Source organism: Melospiza georgiana, chromosome 1 (assembly GCF_028018845.1).
Source record: "Melospiza georgiana isolate bMelGeo1 chromosome 1, bMelGeo1.pri, whole genome shotgun sequence".
Classification (NCBI taxonomy): Eukaryota; Metazoa; Chordata; class Aves; order Passeriformes; family Passerellidae; genus Melospiza; species Melospiza georgiana.
The window spans coordinates 147,488,093-147,510,804 of record NC_080430.1 but is presented as its reverse complement, the minus strand read 5'-3'; the positions used below and the strand labels follow the sequence as shown (position 1 = coordinate 147,510,804).

Here is a 22,712-nt window from a genome sequence, read left to right as displayed (position 1 = left end):
AGGGAAGATTGATACTGCTCCTTGTGAGGAAGCTGCACAATGAGGGCTCCTCTCAGCATCCTCCAGGCTGAACAGAGCAAATAACCTAAGCCACATCTCATATGGCTTCTCCTCCAAACCCTTCACCACCCTCATGGCGCTTCTTTGGATACTTTCTAATGGCCTAATGGCTTTATATTGTGGCACCCAGGACAGCCCCCAGCACTCGACGTGCGGCCGCCCTAGTGCAGAGCAGAGTGGGACAATCAATCCCCTTGCCTGGCTGGCCGCGCTGTCCCCGGTACCCCAGGACACGGCTGTCCCTCCTGGCTGCCAGGGCACTCATGTCCAACCTGCCTATACCCGGAGCCCGCATTCCCTCTGTCCCTGCAGAGAGAGGGAAGCTCTGACTCCATGAGGACTGAGGGCTCACGCTCCCACACCCTGCACTCCCCGGGCACAGCTGCCCACAGGGACACCAGAGTGTCCCCGGCATTCAAATCCTGCAACCGACAGCAGCTCTGCTCCAGAGCTTGCTAAAAAAAAAAATAAAATTAAAAAAAAAAATTACCCCCAAGGGCTTTGCTCTGTAACTGCCTCAGAATCCTGCTTGTGCACTAGGCTGTGGGGGGGGGGGGAAGAATATACAGATATATACACATATATATACACACACACACATATATATACACACAGATATACGCATACACACACATATATATACAAATATATAATATAAATATATGTAATATCAATATTATGTATTTATTATGGGTTCTGCGCCCTGTGGGTGACTTCGGGGGGCGGGGCCAGGCGGCCCCCGGCGCACGCTCATTGGCCGCGAGGGGCGCGCGGCCCCGCCCCTCCCACCGCCGGCGCGTGCGCGCGCGCGCGGGGTTGGAGGGCGGGGCCAGGGGAGGGCGGGGATTGGTTGCCATGGCGGTGACGTTAGAGGGTGCCGGGGACGGGCGGCGGAGACACGGAAAGGTCAAACGGGAGGCGAGAGTAGCGAGCGCGGCGGGGCCGTGGTGGCGGCAGCGGGGCACGGCCGGGTACGGCCGCTCCGGGGAGACCCGCGGGACCCACCGGCCGGGCGATGCAGCCCCTCGGTCCCCGCCGCCTCCCCGCACAGGTACGGCAGGAGCGGCGCTCTGGGGCCGAGCTTGGGGCGGGGGACAGGCGGCGAGGAGGGTGCCAGGGCTGGGTCGGTGAGCGCCTGTCGGAGGAGCCCGGGCTGTGGGGTCGCGGCCGGCCCCGGCGGTGGGGCAGCTGGGCGCGGGCTCCCTGCGCTCTGCGGGGTCGGACGGGAGCCCCGCACGCTCCCGGTGTCCCTCCCATGCCGGGTCCTTCCTCCGCCGAGCCCCCGGGGCTGCGACCCCGGCACCGTGACCCCCGTGACCCGCTAACACAAGTTGGGATTTTTGGTTTTTGTTGTTGTTTTTTTTTTTTTTCCCCTCTGGGCCTTAGGGAGCGCTGCTCCCCGCCCCGGCCCCCAGCTTTGCATAACTTGTCTCCCAGTTGTCTGTCCCTTCCTCGCTGCACTTTGCCCTTGCCCGGTGGTCTGTGGCGTGAGGGAGTGAAACTATTCAAGGACTGGGTTTTGTTTCTCTAGGGAAAGAGCTGGGTCACAAGTGAGGCAAGCTATCTAATAATATACATATATATATATGTATATTCCTTTTTCCCCCCACAGCAGCTCAATGTACAAGCAGGATTCTGTGACAGTACAGAACAAGGCCCTTGGGTGTGATTTTTTTTTTTTTTTTTTTTTTTTAGCAAACCCTGGAGCAGAGATGCTATTAGCATGTAGAGTTTGAATGCCACAGGCAGTCTGTTGTCTCTTCCTGCTGAAAGGATAATTTAGAGGAGCAACAATGACTCATTAATAGAAAGTATTAGTTGCAGGAAGGCAAAACCAGGTGAAGTTTCTTAGTTTGCCACAGACTTACTCTGTGACCTTGGATCGGTCTTTCTGCACCAGTCAACCCTGTTGTGTTTGCTTATGAATTGGGAATAGCGGTGCTTTCCAAAAGCGTTCTCTGAATAAACATACTAATGACTGTGAAATGCTTATCTGCTGCAGTAATAAAGGGTAGATAGTGATGCTATTTCTATCACAGAAGCAGGAAGGCTCTAGCCAGGATGTGAACTGTAGGAACCACGCTTTGATGGAAATAAGAGCTTGCTTAAAAAGACATTTAATAACCTGTGATGTTGCATGATTTGCACTGTGGTCATCTTGCATTTCATATTTTGATGTAGTGTGTGCTTTCAAAGAGCTGCTATTCCATACTGCAAATACTTTATGGGTGGCTTTTTTTTTCCACTTCTGTTTGGAACAAACCTGTGTGGTGTCCTCTTCCACTGCTAAGGAAACCCTGTGAATTTCTAATGTAGCAGATTATCTCTGATAGTTGACATCTCTGAACTACATGGTGCTTTTGAAAGGAAGTACGAAGGGAGTGACAATAAGTTCATTATGCTTGTAATAAAAGGCAATGTTAGTTTTAGGAGCAGTATTTTTCCCCTCACGTTACTGGATGCTCTCTGTGGAAAATCAGAATGGTTCCAGTATTTCATAGGTAAAAACCTAAATACAGGAGTGCAGGACTTGAGTGTCCTGGTTCACACACTGCTCTGAAGTGCAGCCACTGCAATAACAAATGGAAGCAGCCAAACACAGAGCTGGGAGTTGCTGCTGCAAATCCTGACCTGAGTGAAAAAAGTTTTCTCTCTTTACAGTTTTGCTTAATACTGATTTGTGCAGCTAGACTAGTCATGTTTTTTTCTATTTATTTTTTAATATATTGTATAAGGTTACACCAGGAAGAAGCAATGCTTGCCTCATACATTGGGGATTTTTTGAAAGTAATTCGATATATAGTGTCTCACTTACCTACTCAATTTAATATTAAACTTCCATAATCAGATTAATATTAAGTAGGAAAACTTTTGTGATGAAGAAGAGGTAAGGACAGCCCAGCTGAGTTTGGTTTGGGTTTTGTGTTTTTTATTTTTTTTTAATGAACCTGAGAAGCTTCTCTGGTAGAATGGCAAATCATTGTTAATTCTTAATATGTAGGTGCCCTGGAAAAATCAAATACCTGGTTTCATAGCTACCCTTAGGCATCTTCAATTTATGCAAGCAGGGCTCAGTGAGTAACTACTGTAAGTCTCATTGACCTTAGTAGCTTTGCAGAGGTCATGTTTTAAAACGGGTAAGTTGTGCTTGAACTATTTTCTCAGTAAGTATTAGGAGCAAGTGTTTGTTTACACAATTACACGCTTTTTCCAGTTCTCCATTACATTTTCTGTTTTTCTTTAGATTCTTGCTCATCTAAAAGAAAGCTCTCATTAGGAACACAGGTTTTTGAAAACAAGTTCCTTTTCAAGATGAGGCTGTAGCAGAGCAGACTGTGAGGTTTTACAAACAGCCAGAAAAGCCCGTGTTGGGTTCAGAGAAACTTGGCCAGCACAAGCTGAACGTACACGAGTGACATCAGCATTTTCTGAGCCATTTATGCTGTTCACTTGTGCTGGTTCCCAGCAGTGCCTTGTGTCTTATGTAAGCTCACACTGTACATCCTGTCCTGCTGTTCTCATGCATGATAATTCACTGGCGTTATCTTACGGGAGGGCTTGAGAGCTGCTGCTGCTCTCAAATGTCTGCGTGCAAGTTTCCTATGAGCCAGGAGCACAACAGTGTCCTAGGAGACATCAGAGGAACAACTTGGAGTGAGACACAGCTTGTCCCCTGCTCCTTTTGGTAATAGAGCTGTAACCCCTGTGAAGTCATGTGGCAGAGGTTTTACTGGACTGAAGCCTTGATCTGTATCATATGTAGATGGGCCACTAATGCAGTTTTGATGGCTGGTGATAAAACAGCCATAAAACCCAAAGGACTTCAGTGTCAACAGAAGCCTCGATAATGCTAAGACTGGAAAATAAAGGCTTTTATTACACTGTCACTGCACACTTCTTGTTACAAGGTCTTTGGGAGGAATTGTGTCTTCAGATACTGATCCTTCAAACTTGTCCTTGCAGTTAACATTTAATCGTGTGTAATGAAAGTGCTGCCACTTGATGGGTGAAATTGTAACAAACCCTCCATTATAAGCACTAAACCCAAATATTTCTTCTGTTTTTCCTGCTTGCTAAATCTAACTGAAACCTGCTGACATAAAATCCTGCAGTAAAGCAATGTGCATAATCTAGTTCTAAATAAACAGAGCACCTTCTTTGAACAGTGTCTAATGTTTCATATTTCAGTCGCTTTTGTTAGTGCTGTAGCAGTGTGAGGGAGCCAAATTCCTGATTACCTGTCTTGGTGAACGTGGTTGTCCTTGTCTGACTCCATGGCTTGTTTGGAGCAGCTAGAAAGTTTCCTTATGAGTACTAATCTGGCACAGCCTTCTACAAGACTGTGAAATTTATAGCTCTGTAGGAAACCACCTACAGAGGGAAGAAGGGTTGACCTGGAGGAGAAGTGTACCTGGAGAGGAGTGCTGATGTTCCCTGTGGAAGTCACAGAAATCTTTCCTGTGGCTTGCTCTGTACTGCACAAAACAGTTTGTCGTGGTAGTGGAGAAACAAGAGGAATGCAAGACATGACAAGGGGACTGGTTATCTAAAAAGGAACAGGTGCAGTCCTTAGACACCAAACAGATTCCTTTAAATAAGCTGTTCTTGCAAGTTTAAGGACGTTTATTGGCAAAAGAGAAAGAGAGAAACTTGAAATTATATTTTGAGAAGGAAATGGAGTTATCACTATTATGTTTATTGACCAAAGATAGGGATGCATGGACTTTTCTTAGTGCTTTTGTTATTTATGGAGGATATGCAAATCTGTTTTAAAACCATATACAGGAGAATAGGCAGAAATGAAGTTGTATTTTAGAGCCTTGTAGCAGCTGTAAGAATAAATGTCATAAAAAATCAGCAAACTCCTCCGAAATCCCCAAGCTTCAAAAGTGCCTTCACATGACACATTCAGGATTCTGTTAATTATATTTTATTGTGTGACAGATACTTATGTAAATATAAAGGTCCACATATATGTTGTGATGAATCAGTAGCTTTTTTAGTCAATGTGGGCAAATAAAATGTGGTCTGGATGCTTAAGTCTGCTAAAATATTTATAAGAGGGCTGGCTCTTGGAAAAAGTTTCCCACCGGATGCAGTGGGTGTCAGGTCTAAAGGTCAGCAGCAGAGAGTAAAGAGAAGAATCTTTTGCATTTATTTTTCTCCACATTTTTCAAACAAGCATTGTGTAAAGAAGCAGAGAATCTTTCTTCCTAAATTTCCAAGTGCTAACAGGCACTTGGAGGTTTGTTCATACTTCAGCTGTTTGTTGTGAGCTTCTTTCTTTAAGAGAGAGGAAAAAAATCCCAAACCCCCAGTGCAGTTAATACATTCATGAACTCTTAGCACGGAAGTTCCTGGTGTAAGTCATAAAAGCCAGATGGAGTTTTAAGTGACTGTCATGTACAACTTGGGGAATGAACATTCCTGCTACTAATAAAGGGCCAGATTGGAGCTACGTAATTAATCCCAGTGTCCTTTTCAGTGCATGATGAGATTTGGCTGCAACAGCCATGGAGCTAATAGAGACAACTGTCAGGTCTTGTGAAGCTGTGGATTGTTTGTCTAAAATAAAAATACCTGTGTGCTTACTCTGGTATGTATCTTCTGGTGATTAGTGCTCAAATTGCAGTTTATATGGGGAAAAAAATGAATGTGAATAGTGGGTTTGTCTTGAATCCATCCCGTCTTAAATATGTATGTAAATATATTTATACATATATTTAATATGTATAATTTATCTGCATGCATATAATATAAATATATAAGTGGTTTTAAAGCAAAAGATAAATATATAGGTGTTACATGCAAAACCTTTTCTAAATTTGAGTTGATTTGAAATGTAATGGTCTTACAATGAAGTTTATCAGTCAGTCTTACAATGAAGTTTATTCCCTCTGTGTAGCAGTGTCCTGAAGGAAGTGAGCAGAAAAGTGCCAAAAAACCTCCTTATGAGATGGCACAAAGTCTGTGTCAGATAGAGACAGGAGGAGGAGTGGGCAGATGGCAGTCAGTACAGAACACGTGAATAATCAGATTGAGAACAAGCTGAATAGACTGGCAATGTGCTGTTGCATGCTGCTGCATTTTGGGGACATGCTGGGGATTTTTTCTGTTGTGATCACTGTTCCATACTCAGGAGAGGTAAAAATCTTCAAGCTAGAAGTATGTATGAGGGTGAAGGCATGCCCACCAGAGTCAGGGGAACTTCTGGGAGAGGGAAAGGTCAGTGCTTTTCAGAACTATCAGGACTGGAAAACATTAAAAAAATGTCTTCAATCTGTTATAGACTTCATGTGCAAGTTTATTCAGATCTACCTTTGGCACGCATCACATGGAATAATATTAAAATGATCCAAAATCTTAGTGCCTGACCTTCTGGGATGACAGATTTGTTTCTTTTTCTGAAAAGGTCTGAAAGGTAGTAAGACTTATTTGTGATAAATTGTTAACATAACTTACTTTATCTAATTTATTGGAGAACTCGTTGGGTGGCTGTGTGGCCTGAGTGTTCATTGCCTGGCTCAGTGGCCTTTTCCAGATTATTGGTTGGATGCCCTGTTGGAGTGTGGGATGGGAAGAAGAGCAGAAGGGATGGCTGCACTGGTGAATGATTGATCCTGTAACCTCTTGTGCAATGAAAAGGATTATAGAAAAAAATAAATCCAGAAATACAACAAAAAAAAGCCCTCCTTCCTTACTGATTCTTACTTGAAAAAGGTTATAATATCAATTTATAATAATAATAAGGTATACATATGGAAAAGAGTGTATAGAGATCTAGCTGATCAATAATAACTTAGTTCTGTTTGTATTTGTTTCAAAATGTTCCTGCTTTCTTCTTTCTCAGAAAGTTCCATAGGCTAGAAGAGTAGTGAACTGGTCTAACTGGAGAATGCCCTACTTCTCAAAAAAGAGGCATTGTCTGAGCTGGCATTTGAATGGAAGGATCACAACACACCTTTCATTTTAAAATTTATTTAGTTCAGATAATTTTGCATGCCTGCAGTTATCCTTTAGTAATAACAGTTTGTTCCTTATACACTGTCTTAGCATGCCTCAGTCTGAGCAACAGCAGTAAAGAGTTTAACAGCACAAGAAGGTAGAGCAAATGTGGTCTGTATTTTTTGCAGAAGTGAAGGTTAGAAAGATAAAGGGAAAATGATTAAAATATTCACAAGAAGTGCCCTAGATAAGATTGTTTCTTGTCTGAGGGCATGAGGAATCCTGTGGGAATGAGGAAGCTAAAAGGCTCTTTAATTCTGATGTTTCACACTGAATCAACATGTTAGATATCAAAGTGGTATTAGTGAAATTTGTAAGAACATGGACATTTTATGTAAAGAATAGAGAAATAAAGTAAGTTAGTCCAAACCAAATCCTTTGCTGTATCCGAGCTATGCAGAGAATGAACATTGGAGGCTTAACGTGAGTGTAATAAATCAAACTGCCAGCTGAGCCTCAGAGGCTTTATTCATGCACTTCATTGTTCTCTCTGCAGCTCCAGCAGGGTTCAGCCAAACGCAGGGCTGTCATTCTGCAGATGTTCAGAGTGTTTCCAGTGTTCTGGGGGCTGAGCTGGTGCCTCTGTGTTGTCCCCTCTGCTCCGTGTGCCTGCTCTGACTTCCATGGGGGCTCTCACACGCAGAGATCACAGTGTGAGTTTGCAGGTTTGGGTGAGTGGGGAGCTGTACTCTTGTGTACTGTTGATAATTCCAGAAAAGGCTCAGATTTGTAGCTTCTGGAAAGTGCTTTTTGGCAGCAGAGGATGCCCTGCTGACTCTCTGCAGCTTGGCAGAAAATGTTCCTCAGCACATGAGCTTCCAAAGCACCTCTCTCAGGGTACTTCTTGGGGCTGCTGGCACAGAGCAGGTTTTTAGCCTTCACCAAACTGTCTCCTTTCCCTGTGTCCTCAGTACCAGGCAAACAAAATAATGAAACAGAAGGCAGACTTGTTAAATAAGATTGAAATGGGAAACAAAAGGGTAAAAGCAGAACAGACAGAAAATTGTGTTCTGGTTTAACACATGGTGACACAGCTGGGTGTTCTTACCTAGAGTTCCAAAGCATTCTTCATTTGATTTCAGCTTGTCTCTGCTGTTGGGCCTGACAAGACAGTAGTGTGAACTTTAAGTACTCAAAGTTAAAATTGCTGAGTTTTCCATCACATCTTCCTTTCTTTTGCCTCGTCCTCACTCGGGCTCTGGCTGGAGATGGCACCTTTGTGTTGAAAGAGTTGCTCTTCCATTCTATCTGTATTCATTTTGCTGGCTGGCTGGTCCATATTTGATATGCATCAGTACTTTAATGAACATGCTTGCAACATGCTCATATGATTAGTGTAGTGTGTTTTGTTAACTCCATGTTTTCTGGGAGTATCTTGAGCATTTTATAGAGATCTCATGTGATACATTTTTAGCCAGGCTGATAAACTTTAACTAAATTATCTGATTATATACAAATTATGCTTGTAAATAAATATTCTTTATCATCTTCTCCCTAGTCTGCTTCTTTAGGAGTTCTGCTTATCTTAAATTATTGTTCAGTAAACTTACCCAGTAAAACTTTAACTTGAAAGCAATCAATATTCCACTCACTTGTAGAAGACTAAGTAAACACATTTTTTCCTATCAAATTAGGTTAAGATAAGAAATACTACAGCTAACTAATTTTTAATATTCGTTTGACAGGTGTATACTTTATCCCAGTACAACAAAGGCAGTGTTCAGGAATGTTGTTCTTGGCAGTGGTTCTGTGAGCATAACCCTTGGATCTCCCTGTAGGTCAAGGACAAATTTCACAGAGCCCTTTGCAGTGGGATAACCAAACTGTCTGCTCACAGGATCAGGTACTTTCAGGTCACTGGAACATTGGGAATGTTTCAGGGCAGACAGTTTTTCTGCAACCTGGCCCTCATCTGTTCTGAATATATCAAGGGAATATTTCAAGGAAATGGTAAGGAAGGTGAAGGTGACTTCTAGGGCTTTGTGAAGATTGGTGTGCATATCTCTAGCTGGACAGAATTTGCAGTGTTGAAACTTGACTCAGCTGTGATACAGTACAGATTCTTCTTTTACAAGGAAATCTGTGATATTTTCTTAAACTACTCATCTGTTAATTTTGAGTTCCTTTCTTTTTTTGATTACTCTGACTTGAAAAAAGAGTTTCCACATCTGATCTAATGATTTAATATTTTTAATTACAAAATAAATGTAGTAGTTTATATCCTCAGATATTATATGATTAGGCACGATTGTTTGGTCTTGCATTCTTCATTTGATTTCAGCTTGCATGACTGCTTTGAGTTCAGAAATCTAATTAAAATTTTACTATGAGTTTTTTGCTTTGAATATGATGACTGAATTACTTGTCTTGATAAACACACCAGTTAGATCAGAATCTGCTAAGCTGATGTTTCAGTTAAGAGTCAGGTTATGCCAAATATTAACTAGAAGCAGTAAAATCCCATCTAAGTATAATGAATCTGTGTACTTAAACATTCCTTGGTTCTAACAGACTGAGGAAGCTGTGATTCTGTATGTTAATGTGAAGTTGCCTATTGCAAGATCAGGGAGAAGTTTGGTTTGTTTGTTGCTCTTTCTTACACAACATGAACTGCAGTGTGAAGTTCCTTCTTGTTGTAGTTAATGGTACTTGACTTCTTGCTTATGCAGAAATTAAGGAACAAGACCTTTATTTGCACAGCTTGAATTGCTGTAATGTGTAATACTACTTGTAAATGTCTCCTGAGAGATTCAGACACCCTAGTAAAACCAAACCTCTGCTGCAATTTTCAAAGACTCTTAATCATTAATTTATTTTAGGGGGGGTGGTGGGAAAAGGGGAAATGTTTCCTTAAGTTGCCTGCTTTAAATGAGGTGACTGCTAGTTTTCTGTCAGTTCACTGGTACACTACCAATCTATTTCTTAATAGTTTAGGCAGTTTATAATCTGCTGGTAGTTTGAACTATGTGGCTGTTTGCTTCAGTCATTTATTCTCCCTCTGTAGAATCAAGTTATTTTAGCTGTCTGGTTAATCTTTGCACAGATGGGACTTGCAGGTCATTGGAGGCTGAAGCACTGTGATGTACAGGCTATTGATAACTCTCTGGTGTTTCCTGTCTTTCAAGCTACTGGTTTAAGTTTGTAAATATAATTAGTTTGAGGTGTTGTACTTTTAAGTAGTATTTTAGTTAAGTTGGTATTTGCAAGAATAAATATTAGCTTTCACTTGTGTACAGAGCTCAACAGATTTTGCCAACTCTGATTCTCTGTTTCCTGCATTTAAGTGGAGCCTAAGGCAGCTGACTGTGGCTTTGTGCAAGAGTGGTGAGTTTTGGTGCTTGAGTTTATTATATACAAATGACTCAAAGTCTGTGTTTGCAGCATTTCCTTAAGTGTGCATTTTTAGGTCTTATTGTACAGGTCAACTTTTAGCAATTTTCACAAAACCTACCTGTTCTAGAAATGCTACTGCTGATGCTCTCTGCTCTAGCACCAGCTATATTTGAATGTTTCACTTTGAAAGATTACAAACTGCACATGAAATTGTCTTTTTTTTTAATGGAATTGATTGCTGAGAAGAATTTTTTGATGTTTTTACAGCATTTCTGTTGAGCTAATATGGTCTTAGCTCTTTCAACAGGTGAAATAAGTCTTAAGGACTGTTGCATCCTTGCACTTCAAACCTCTTTCAGGGAACAAGTCTGGTTCATGAACTGAGTATGGCAGGATTCCTATGAGGAGCCATATGTTTGCTTATTTTTCTATTTTTGTAAACATTATATATGCAAATATGGTGAAATGAAGTGGGCAGCTTTAATTAATTTCTTTAGCTGATTTATTATGCTTGATGCCTAACTTTAATGAGCCTTATTTCAGGCTCTTATATGGAAAATAAAATCTGTAGTGCAGAAACTCCAGATTTAATGACATTTTTGTGTGGGAGGTCTACTCTTGGGCTTGGCTTGCATCACTCATGCTAATTCTGCAGAGCTGTACCCTTGACCTGATGAAGTAAGTGATGCTCATGTGTCAGCAGCCTGTGTGTCATTTCCAACCAGTGAAGGAGGACAGAACCACATCCTTGGCTGGAGGTTTTCACAGATATTTTTCAGGAATATTAATACTCAGCAACATGTTATACCAGCAAAGTCTTCAAGGGAATTTTTGCCTGAGGTGCTTTAAGATGCTTCTGGTTACTCAGAAAGGTTTTTGTGTATTCTTGTGTTCCTTTGGTTTCCCTTGGCCTCCCCAAGGGCTGGGTGCTTTCAGGACTAGCCTGCACTGTACCAAGTACTGGCAAGTGGAGCTTTGGGAACAGAAAACAGACTTGGGACTCCTTCCAGCATTTAGGGAAAGTGATTGCTGTGGAATTGCTCAGCTGATTTCCATGGAGGTGGAGTCTGCTGACTGTGTTTGGCACAGAAGCCTGTGGGAAGAGCTCCATGTTAATGTGCAGTGTTAACAAAAGAGGCTGAAGGACAGTGTTCAGACTTGCAGTGGGGGTGAGCTTCAATGCGGAGACTGAAAAGCAACTTGATGTTCCTCTGCTGATTTGTTGTTTTTTTTGTTTGTTTTTTTTCCCAAGTGTCAGGTTCCTCTTGCAAGGCAGGGAAGTATTGAAGCTGCATCTAAATGGTTGCAAAGTTAATGCTACCTTTAAGGAAGCGTGGTTTTGCCAAATTAATTTGTTGTTTACTCTTTCTCTGAGATCTACATCTTGTTATTTTATTGTTCCCCACTGAAAATGTTGATACCAAATGTCTTAGGTATTTCTGTATTTTTAGGGAGCCAGGGGAAGGAAAGGTTCTGCTGTGGTTAAACATTCTCACCTATCTTGGTTTGGGACTGCATCACCACCAACACAGGCAGTCCTGGCCCATGCAGTACCTTCCTGATTGAACTGCTCTCCAGTGATTGGAATCATCTGCCTTCTCTTGCAGAAAACTCATCTTTTTTCCGCTATTTTTTCCCCAGGATAATTTTGCAGCTAATATAGTGGTTGTCCAAGTAAATTGCATCATGAAGTCCAAAAATTCCTGGAGCAGTAGAGGAAGTAGGAATCCCTCGGCTGGAAGACAGAGAACACGACTACCCTTCTGTCACAGTGCTTTTGTTCAATTTAAACCATCCTGAAAGTTTACCAGTAGTCAGCCTCTGTGGTGTGAGTATTCTTTGCATGCTTTTGGAACAGTCATTGTGCAACAGCCTCCCTCATTAAGATAATTACAAAGCAATACTGAGTTGCATTAAATGATGTTCTTATTGCACAGTTGTTTTCCATTTGAGGTACGACACAAAATTCAGCTGCACGTAGTTGTTATATTCTTGTATCACTCTGTATTTTGCAGAGCTAATAAAAATTAAGATTAAAAATTAAGATTAAAACTCAAGATTAACTTGAGAACAACTCTATGTTGTTATCCCCAGAATGCCTGTCACTGTAGGCTGGGTACTGGCATTCTTTGCTGCTGATCCTGCTGAACATGCAAGTCATGTTTTGGAAGAATCAGAATTAAAGCATGTGCTTCCAGACTTCACTGATAGGTTTGGTTTATGGACATTTAGACCTTAGGCAGGATTAGAGCCTGTTCTGAAATGAGATACCCTGTGGTAGGTGTAGTTTAAATATTGTCTTCAGCACAAACTGTGGTTTCACAGATCTCCTCCCGTTGCACACTACCCACGAATGTGGGCAGAGGGTTGGGGTTTGTGTTTTTTTAAGAGGACAGCTTTAGTTAGTTAACCAAAAGGTATGAAAAGCATCAGTCAACCCAAGAATAGAGTTTGTTTTAGCTACTAATCTTGATAAAATGAGTAGCTCTCATTCTTCGTTTGAAACTTGGTGACAGCATAGGAATTTCAGGTTTGCTGCACCAGAAGTACTCAAACCCCCAGATTTTAGTATTAGATAATGATCTAGGTTTCCCCTTCACCAAGCTATTTTGTTGGTTGCATTGAATTGTTGCTTAAACTGCACTGTTGTGGGAATGAGTTGTAGGAACCAGTCCTTCTACTCCTGAGTTACTTCTAAACTGATTGCTTACTGAAAATGGTTTAATTATGATTATTGCGAAAGCCCTGTACTTTTAGGGTGACTGAGAAATAGTTTGGGTCATACTGTCCATCTTCAGTATTTAGTTTATGATGGTTTGAAAAGATTAATTCAGTACCTGGAAGAAACAAAAATGAGATTTGCTGGGAAAAAAAATAGAAACTGAAAATCAGTAGTCAGTGCTTAAATGTAAGGCATCCCTGTGTACTGCTTCAGTGTAACATTTTAAAGTTTTCATGTTCAAAATAGTGCATTGTAGGAAACATCCTGCTGCCTTTTTCAAATTTGAGGGAGTCCCTGCCTGCAAGCTAAGTAAAAATATTTTTCATGTAGCTTGTTCTTTAATACACTGGCATAAAATTATAATCTTGAAGCGTTCTTTTTCTGGAAGAACATTGAGTCATCTGCAGAAGTGACCATGGGATAGTGTTTGGCAGCACATTTAAATACGGTAGGTTTAGGTATGCAACTTCTATATTCTCTGTAATTTATTTTGAAAAAATATTTGGCATCAGCGGAAAAAAGTAGTGTTAGCATCAAATATTTGTGATTTCAGAACTGTTAGACCTGCTGGCAGTGGAATCTATTGATAACACCTGGTTATTTATAGAAAAGACTGTACTGCTGTAATCTATGGATAGTTATATGTCCAATATTGACTTAATTATGTCTGAGGACAATTATATAAACAAGGCTGTAGTTGCTGGAACCATATCACAGGAATTAATGAGATTATGGAGTTGCAGGTGTAATGGTCAGAAGAGCCTTCTGAGGGTCTCTGGTCCAACCACTCATTCAAGGCAGGGCTAGAAGTAGCACTGGATGGATTAAGTCATGGCTTTGACCCCTGAAGCTCTGAAAAGCCCCAAGAACAACAAACCCATGGCCTCCATGTGAAACCTGTGCCTGCTCTTCACCACTCTCCTAGTGAAAAAGATTGTCATTGTGTTCAACCTGGATATTCCATGGTGACTTCTGTGGCCATTGCTCTTCCTTATCCTGTCTGCCAGGGCTTAGAGTGTCTGCACTGTGTTTACAGCTCCCATCTTGGTGTAGCTGTAGGCAGCTCTCAGATGGTCCCAGCCTTCTGTGTACCAGAGAAAACAGGGCCTGACTCCCTCTGCCTCTCCCTGTGGATGATGTCCCTGAGGCCCTTGGTCCCTCAGGCTCCTGCTGGAGTAGGGTCCCCACCTGGGCCCCAGATGTGTGCAGAGTGGCCTTGCCAGGGTCCAGCCAGGCAGGGATCACTCTTTTCCCTCTGTCTCCTGTCCCCTCTGGTGTCTGCCCCAGTGCCTGGGCCCTTTCCTGCAGGGCCGGTGCTGTGCCAGCCCTGCCCAGCCTGTGCTGGGGCTGTGGGCACAGCTTTGCTTTCCTGCCCTGGGCCTGATGAGGTTTGGTTTGGCCCCATCCTTGTGTTTATCTGTGTATGTTTATGCTTGTGGCACTGCTGCCATTCCCTGTGGGAGCCCTCTCTTCCCCTCTCCCCTCCACTTTCTGATCCCCTGCCAGTTTGCTGAGGGTGTGCTCTTCCTGAGTGCTGGGGAGTGTCTGGGGCTCTGGGGTGGCCCCTGGAGTCCAGCCTGGCCAAGATGCAGCTGGGTGATCCAGAGATCTGGCCAGTTTTCCAGGCCAGCTTCCCTTCTCTTCATGGAGCTCTGGGCACCTCAGCTTCCAGCTGAGTCTGTGGTGAGAGACCTGTCCTGAAATCAAAGAATGTTCTCTGGGCCATTCAACTTTCAGAGCCCCCCCAGGAGTTGGCTGTGCTCTGCCTTTGATAAATATTTGTTAACTCCTTAAGATTATCAAAATTAATTTCATCCAGACTTTTCCCATGTTCCTACCAGAAGCTGATGGGACTCTGTACTTTCAAGTTCTCAGGCATAAGGATATTGGGAACCTCCTGTGGATGCCATGATGTTTAAGTAGGTGACAGCACTCACAGACACATGGTGTGATTCATGGGTGTCCTGTGCAGGGCCAGATATTGGACTTCATGATTCTGATGGGTCCCTTCCAAATCAGGGTATTCTATGATTTGATGAATCTTGACATAATGCTACATAGAATACAGAAAAAAACCCCAACTAATTTAGTGGCTGGTAAGCAAAATTTTTAACAGTCAGTATGAAAATAAAAAAATATTTTCATTATTTAGGAAAAATAAATTCCTACTAAAAGTTACTTGTGTCTTCAAAAAGTTTTATGCCTTGTATTGTATTAGTCCAGTAACTAAATTTCAACTCTTATGTTGTTCCAAGTAGAGAAACATAACTCAAATTTATCAGTTATACTCCCAGAAAATTTACAAACTAGGAAAGTCTATTTTAATCCTTGTTTGTTATAAATTATTGGAGGAGGTGGCTTGATTCTGGGGGAGTTGGTGTTTGAGAGGCTCTGAAAGCAGTAATTTTCCAAGTCTATTTGTCAGATCTGATGTAAGATTGATTCTATAATATGGAGTTAATGTTTTCAAAATGAGCTGCTTGGCCAGCACACTGTGTCTGGTTCCAATTACTGTCAGTAAATCCTGAAAATTATTTTCTGAGACAGACTTGGTGAAATCTGCATTTTAAATAGAGATAATCAGTATTAAAGTAGTTGAAAGGAGTTTCGTAATATTTCATGCTGCATGGTTTTGGTTTTGAGATTGTTGATTCTGAAGTGGGTGCCATGGCTGTGCTGTTCTGGCGTGCTGTGTTTCCTCTGTGGAAGCAGGATTACGAGCATGCTTAAAAGGATGGATCTCCTGAGTATTATTGCAAAACAAGTAATTGAGTTTCTTAAAAAACCCAAAAACTTCTGCATAAGAACAAAGATGTTTTGTAAACCCAAGTGCTGTGTACTTATCTGATGTTTGTGACTTGCATGCTTGCTGGGTTGGGCTTATTTTCTTTGAAGTAATTTTAAAAAGTGAATATGCTCTGGGAGCAAGGTTAGGATTGATACTGGTGTACAGATTGTTTCTCAGGTTAATATCCCTCGGGATTTAATTGCAGTGGAGCAGTTGAGCTCTCTTTATACAGCAGGGAAAATAGGTGGTTGTGACACTGTACTTTCAGCAGAATCTCAGGCTGCAATAGCAGCCTCCAAACTCTGCTTTCAAAATTCAGTGTGATGATGCCAGGACTTGTCATATTTGCAACTATACTCATTTGGAAGGATTGGAATACATTCACAGAGGATTATCCTTAAAATGGGAGCATTCCCTGTGGATCTCTTGGTGGCCTGGCCCTTACCAGCTTCTGCAGCAATTTAGTAATTGCTGCAGACTTAGTTGTTGGACCCTGCTGATAGCAGACTGTCCAAATGTGCCCTTGTTCAGCAAGGTAAGTAAAGGGACTTGGAATGTCTGCTTGCAGTTCTCTGCTTGTTCCCTTGCAGTGTTACAGAGAGCTATTGTTGGCAGCTGATATCACCAGAGAATTATAATTGCAAATGTGAGTGAAAAGTCATTAAGTGAAGGAGTGTGCTAAATGTGTCATTGATTGGAGTCTGGGACACCAGACTCAATTGATATCCACTCAAAAGAACCCCAAACAACCAACAACCTACTTAACAAGTGACATATTTATATAGATTTTTTTGGTTTCTGTCTTTTTGGGGAGGTTTTTCCATCTGTGCTCAGCCATGTTTGAGTCAGCAGGTGTGGAGGGCTTCAGTGAACTTACTGCAAATAATTCAATCTTTACCATTCCTGGTATTTAGATTATTTTTTATAGGGCACTGCAATGAACATTTATAAGGTGTATTCTTCATTTCTGTTTCTTGTCAAGTTGAAGGTTGTTTTTTGTCCTTGTGCTTCTGTCTTCCACTCTTTTAGAGCAATCAGATCACTGGTCTGAACTTTTTGTATTTTTTCAGATTGGATGATCTTCTGAATCTTATGCTTTAAAGATGCCTTTAAAAGACCCCAGATTTATAGGTAGTTTTGTCACCTGTGGATCAGTGAGATTTGTTACCTTGGAAGAAGACAAGGCAGATTATAGGCCCATATGAGGAGTTGGAAGACTCTTCAGTATAACATGGAGATATGTCAGGGAGAGGGAGCTGGAAGTACTTAATGATTTGTTTTAATAGTTCATTATTAAATATCTACAATAATCTATCCCACATTGAGCAATCTAGTTTCTCTGTAGATCTTTACCAGGAATGAGGCAAAAGTTCCTTTCCTGTAAGAGGGAGCAAAAGAGGTAAATAGCTGAAACTCTGAAATTAAAACTATGCCATGGGTAGCAGTAATGAGTTACAATGTCAAACCTACTGAAGTTGTATAATCAAAATTTCTTGCTGACACTGAGGAAGTAATACTTCAATGAAAACTTGAGGGAAAGGATGGAATCTTTATGTAAAATCTGGCCTAATAAATTCATAATATTCATATTTCTCCTCTAATTTTGTAGTTCTGGTTGTTCATGTTTCTCTTGTGCATTGGGATGAGGCTGTCCTGCTGGAAAAGTTTAAAATCTAGAAAGGGAAAATAACAGTGCATGTTGCTGTATGTCCTGTAGCAACATAAACAGCTGGATGACTGTGTACTGAGGAAGAGAAATACAAGTAAGGGTGGTAATGCTGTTTGTTTTTTTTTTTTTTTCTGTTCTTGATTGCAGGTTAACCTTCTGGTTGGGACTTTATGAGGGTAATTCATTATGATAACTTTTTAGTGGTAGACGAGTTTTAAATTTTTTTAGCTCATTTTTAAAGCAAAATGACCTCAAATTAGCCGCTTCCTACCTCCTGTGGTGGCTGTGGAGATTACCAGTTACTGCAGAACTTCCCTGAAATAAAGACTTAATTGGCCTGAATGACATCTTGGGTATGGTACTCCACCCCGTGGAGAGCCAAGATGCTGTGCCAGAAATAAACATATGGTTTCTTTAGGCTGAGCTGTGTTGCTCAGCCAGAGGAATATGAGACTCTGGTGGGGAAGAAGGGGGTATGTAACTGCTGCCATCATTCTGAGGCAGAGCACACTAAATTTATGACTTTTTTGAACTTTGTTCGGACTAAGATGTGGGGCAATCTTGAATCAGGATCTGAACTTTTATTTTGTCTCACATCATTATCCTTTTTCAGTAGTTTGTCCTCCTTAGAACTCCTTTTGTCAGATAAAAATAATTAATTTACCACACAGACTTCTGTAGTTTGTTCTACTGAAATAATTTCATATGGTGTATGCATCCAGCCCTCACTGAAATTCCATCTGAGGTGTGCTAGTAACATTCTACTTTCATGCTTTCCTGGACATTTTTAAAATACAAAGACACTTTTTTTTTCTTCTTTCTTTACAATTGGCAGTGTTAGATTTAATCTTTAATTTCTTTAGAATTCATGTCCCAGTTTGAAAGGTCTTTTTCCCTCTTGTGCTGAATTTATTAGTTGCACTGTGTAAGTATTAGTGATCAAAAGAAGCTGAACATGTTTTTCTGAAAATACACAGGAAATGCAGTGTTAAAGCTACTTGTATTCACTTCCTACTTCACTGTAATTCCTCATGATGGATATTGTTAACTTGTAGTGCTGCAGTGAACTCTGTGTGGGTGTCAGAAGTTCACTGCAGTTCACAGTGGAACCTCTTGATTTCAACTGTGAAGTTCTTTCTACTGTATTTCAATTTGTGTGCGGTTCAAGGATCCCTTTAGTAGTTAGGTTTTAATGTTTAATTCTCAGTTCTCTTCTGGTTAATATGCATGACTTAAAAAAAAACACCTCATGGCAACAGTGAGCATCTGTCTGCCTCTGTCATTTCTCATCACTCTGTGCTTGCATCAGGCATCTCAGGCTAAATTGCTTTGACTGACAGATGGACTGACTGACAAGATCTTGGCTCCAAACACACACACAGAGCATTCACACACAGATAGGCTCCTTTGGCTCCCTTCACATTTCATTATTTTTATGTGGTAACTGAGGCCCCAAATACACTGAATTCAGTGGTGATGGTGGTTGTAGAGTGAGGAAGTCTTAAGATGTGGGGCAAGAGAAGGAGGAAGATCTTTGGTTGTTTGCTTCCTCACCCTCTTCCTTTCTTCTTTCTCCTCCTTCCTGTCTTGCTGGACTTTTTGCTCAAGGTGCTCATGAAAGGTGCAATAGAAGTTCTTTGTGACTGGTAAGTTAATGATGGAGGTTTGGGAAAATTGCAGTAAGTTTTGGTGATCTGCATGGCTTTGATTTGGAACTGGTGGATGAACACAAACAGTATTCTAATGGTGTCTCTTCTAAATCCTGACTTTTCCATGAGGGAAATCCCATGAGGGTTTTGTAAAGTATCATGCATATTGATCAGAAGAGAATTGAGAATGAAACATTAAATCCTAACTATTAAAGGGATTCTTGAACTGCACACAAATCTAAATACAGTAGGAAGAACTTCACCATGGAAGTCAACAGCCAGCATTCACAAATTTTCTGGTAGTTAAATAAGGATTTTAATTTTTCTTTGTTGTTGCTGTTCTGGAGTATTTACAGGTGAGGAACAATTCCTAGGAGGGTGATCTTATGTTGCTGTTAATAACAAAGAAGTAAATTTCAGGTGCCAGAAGGACTTCATGTATTATTGAAGATCTGCATCATTCTTTGTGTTCTCTATGTGTGGACTTAGGAGGGGTCTTCACACTTCAAAGAATGGTATCTTTTATTGCTGTTCTCAAGAGAAACAATTAAAGGCATTAACAGAAGCCAGCAGCCAATGTTCTTCAGCTTGTGATGATATTAGAAAAAATCTTGGTTATTTTCAGAGCTTTTAGTCTTTATGGAAATGAGAGGGCTGTGCCATTAGGGGAAATTGGAGTATGCTCTCTACTTTTTTGTTTGAAAAGAAGAAAGTGGTTGGGAAGATCGCTGAAGAGGCTTCTTAATGAATGTATGGCTTCAGTTTTGACTGAGCTTTTCTAGAAATTGGGTCTTTCAAGCATGTAGTTGTACTGTCACCTGTAATGCCTCTGCCTTTTTCAACACTATGTTTGGAAATGAAAATTTCAACTCCTTTTATACAAATATAATTCCTTTGTAAGATGTTATGCAGGTATTTATAGTCGATAGTGAATCCATTAACGCACCAAGAAATGTCACTGTCATGTAAATTGGCATTTTTGTGATGATGTATGTGGTAAAAAAAAAAACAAGGTTGTGGAGAGTTTGTTCTCTTTGGGCAGGTAACATTGTAGTAACCTTCATTATTCCTTAAGAAGTATTAAAGAAAGCAACCAAAGAAATGGCTCATTGCAACTTAATGCTCAGCAGCCTAATTAGTCAAATACCATGTGCCTACCTTTGCATGAAATAGCCTATTTCTTTCCAATGTAAAATAGGAATTTTCAGTTTTGGAACAGCCTGAAGAGGCCTTTGTTGCAAATGACCACTGGCTTTTTAGTTATTTATTCTCAAAAGTAATGAAGGTCAGCATGGTATCCATAGTGACTGCATGCAGCTTCCCCATTAATCTTGGCATGCTGCTGCAATAATGAAATTCACTTACTAGTAACAATTTCTTGTGTTGCAGAGGGAAACCTTTCTTTGAAAACTGGATGTGAGTGGGTTTCTGGAACTTGAGAAATCTTGAATACAGTAGTTTTTCTTCAGTTTGAAACACCTTGTCATAATTTCTGGTTGTATGAGTTACTGTGGAGATCTAAAGAGAGAACAAGCAACCATGAATTGCTGAAGTTTATGTATAATCTGGCACTGGAAAACTTGTGACTTGAAAAATTATTTTCATTTGGAAGTGATAAGGACTGCTAAATGGGGAATATATCATTCTGCTTGCAGCTCTGTTAGTGGGAGGAAGGCATTCTGCTATAAACTACAAAATTAAGGCTTCTAAGTAGTTTGTGAATATGATCAAGCCAGAATGGTTGAATGCTCCCAATTCCACGGTATGAAATCAGAGCATTAGGGGAAAGTGCAACAACCAACTGAGTGAAATGCTTTTAGTAAATACTTCAGTGTAAGGTACACTATTTCCTCTTTGAATATTATACAGTGTAAATACTAAATTTTAATATTATAAAGGTTCTTTTAACTTGGAGAAAAAAATTATTGCAGAATTGAATGCAAGTGTTGTGGGAGTTCTGATGGGAATTTGAAGATGGGGAGTGAAGTGGTTTCATCCTGAGGTTGTTTTCCCTCACATCCCATTTTGCTCCTTTAATGCTTACCCAAAGAGAGTAGGTTTAGTTTGGGTTTATTTAATCATTTGGTTGTAATGGAGCTTTAAACTGATCAGGAAGGATTCTGACCTTGAGGGTAAATATTTTCAGATTTCTGTCTAGTTTCTGTTTCTGGTATTTTTTCATTAAGAATATGGCTTGTTTTTGCTTCTGTCTTTAATTTTGCATAGAGCTGTATTTAAAATGATAAATATTTATGAGAGAATAGCCATTTTCAAAATTCGTGGGAAAGTTCAAAGTGGAAGTCTGTTTTTGAGAGCTCCAGGAATGAGCCTGTAGGGAAGTAAAGCCAATGTATCTTTAAAATAATAATTATTTTATATCTGTTTTAAATGTATAAATTAAATATATATTTATAAATAAATATAATATACAAATAAGAATGAATCTGTTTGAACCTAGAGAGGTCTCAAAATGCATATTGAAATTGAGAATTTTTCATCTAGTTGCTACGTTTAGAAATGTTAATTTAATGTAAATTGTGTGTGAATCTAAAACTATTTTTGCCACTGAATGTAAAAACATGTTTTCTTCAATATTAGCTGCACAGTAATTGGCTGGAATGCTACAGGAGCTAGTCTTAAACCCTTTCTTTTTTTATTTCCCTGTCCTAGAGGTGAGCAGCTGCCCTGCACCCAGGCCCTTGCAGTGATGTATCGTAGTCTGTTGCTGTAAACATCCCCGACTGGAAGCTGTACCAGCTCCAGCTTTCAGTCAGATGTTTGCTGCACCTGGCTATGCTTGGACAACAGCAGGAGGAGAAGCTGTCAGGAATCCATGTGTGCATTTAGATTTGTCAAGCAGTGTTTCTACAGACAGAGATGAATTGCCTTCCTGAGAATTATCCTGGCTGGTAGGTGTGACCTCCTGAAATCTAATCTGAAATGGAGATCCAAAGCTGGTGTATGCTTTGCTCGAAGCTGAGTTCTTTGCTGCTTTGTGTTATAAACTACAGGATTAGGCTTCCTTGGAATGACCAGAGGTGGTGAACTTCTGCAGTTCATTGCTTTATCACTGGTCTGTTTTAGCAGCTTCTCTTACTTTGGCCTGTGGGGACAAATTATTATCAATCCTGTCCAATACTTAGCAGGCCTCATACCTGCTGTGCCTTGCTTTTATTTTCTCTGGAATTCTGTATTCCAAGTCTCCTTGTGAGAAGATTGTGCTCCTAATTGTTAGCTGAGCATAACCCAAGACCAGAATAAAGGTTAAAAACATCACCCAGTCTGTTTTTGCTGTTCTCCCAATCCACAGTGTATGGCCTTGTCTGTGGTGTGGTTTGTGCTGCCCCCACCATGGTTTGCTTTTCTTGGAAATAGCAGCTCTTGAAAATATTTCTTCAGAAGTCTTCACTGGTTCAGTTCCTGAAGAACTTAAAACAGTCATGACACCAGGAACAGTGTCTGCAGAAAAGCTTCAGCTTTTCACTT

General features: G+C 40.8%; 1 protein-coding gene across 1 annotated transcript in view; it reads left to right on the top strand.

Annotated features, from left to right (window-relative positions):
- Window positions 1-1,068: 1,068 nt before the first annotated feature.
- ZFAT (zinc finger and AT-hook domain containing) overlaps window positions 1,069-22,712 on the top strand; it is a 115,011-nt gene continuing 93,367 nt past the window's right edge. The window contains exons 1-2 of the mRNA XM_058031447.1: window positions 1,069-1,111; window positions 12,040-12,226. The gene's annotated coding sequence lies outside the window, so the exon portion shown is untranslated. The remainder of the gene's footprint in view (window positions 1,112-12,039; window positions 12,227-22,712) is intronic.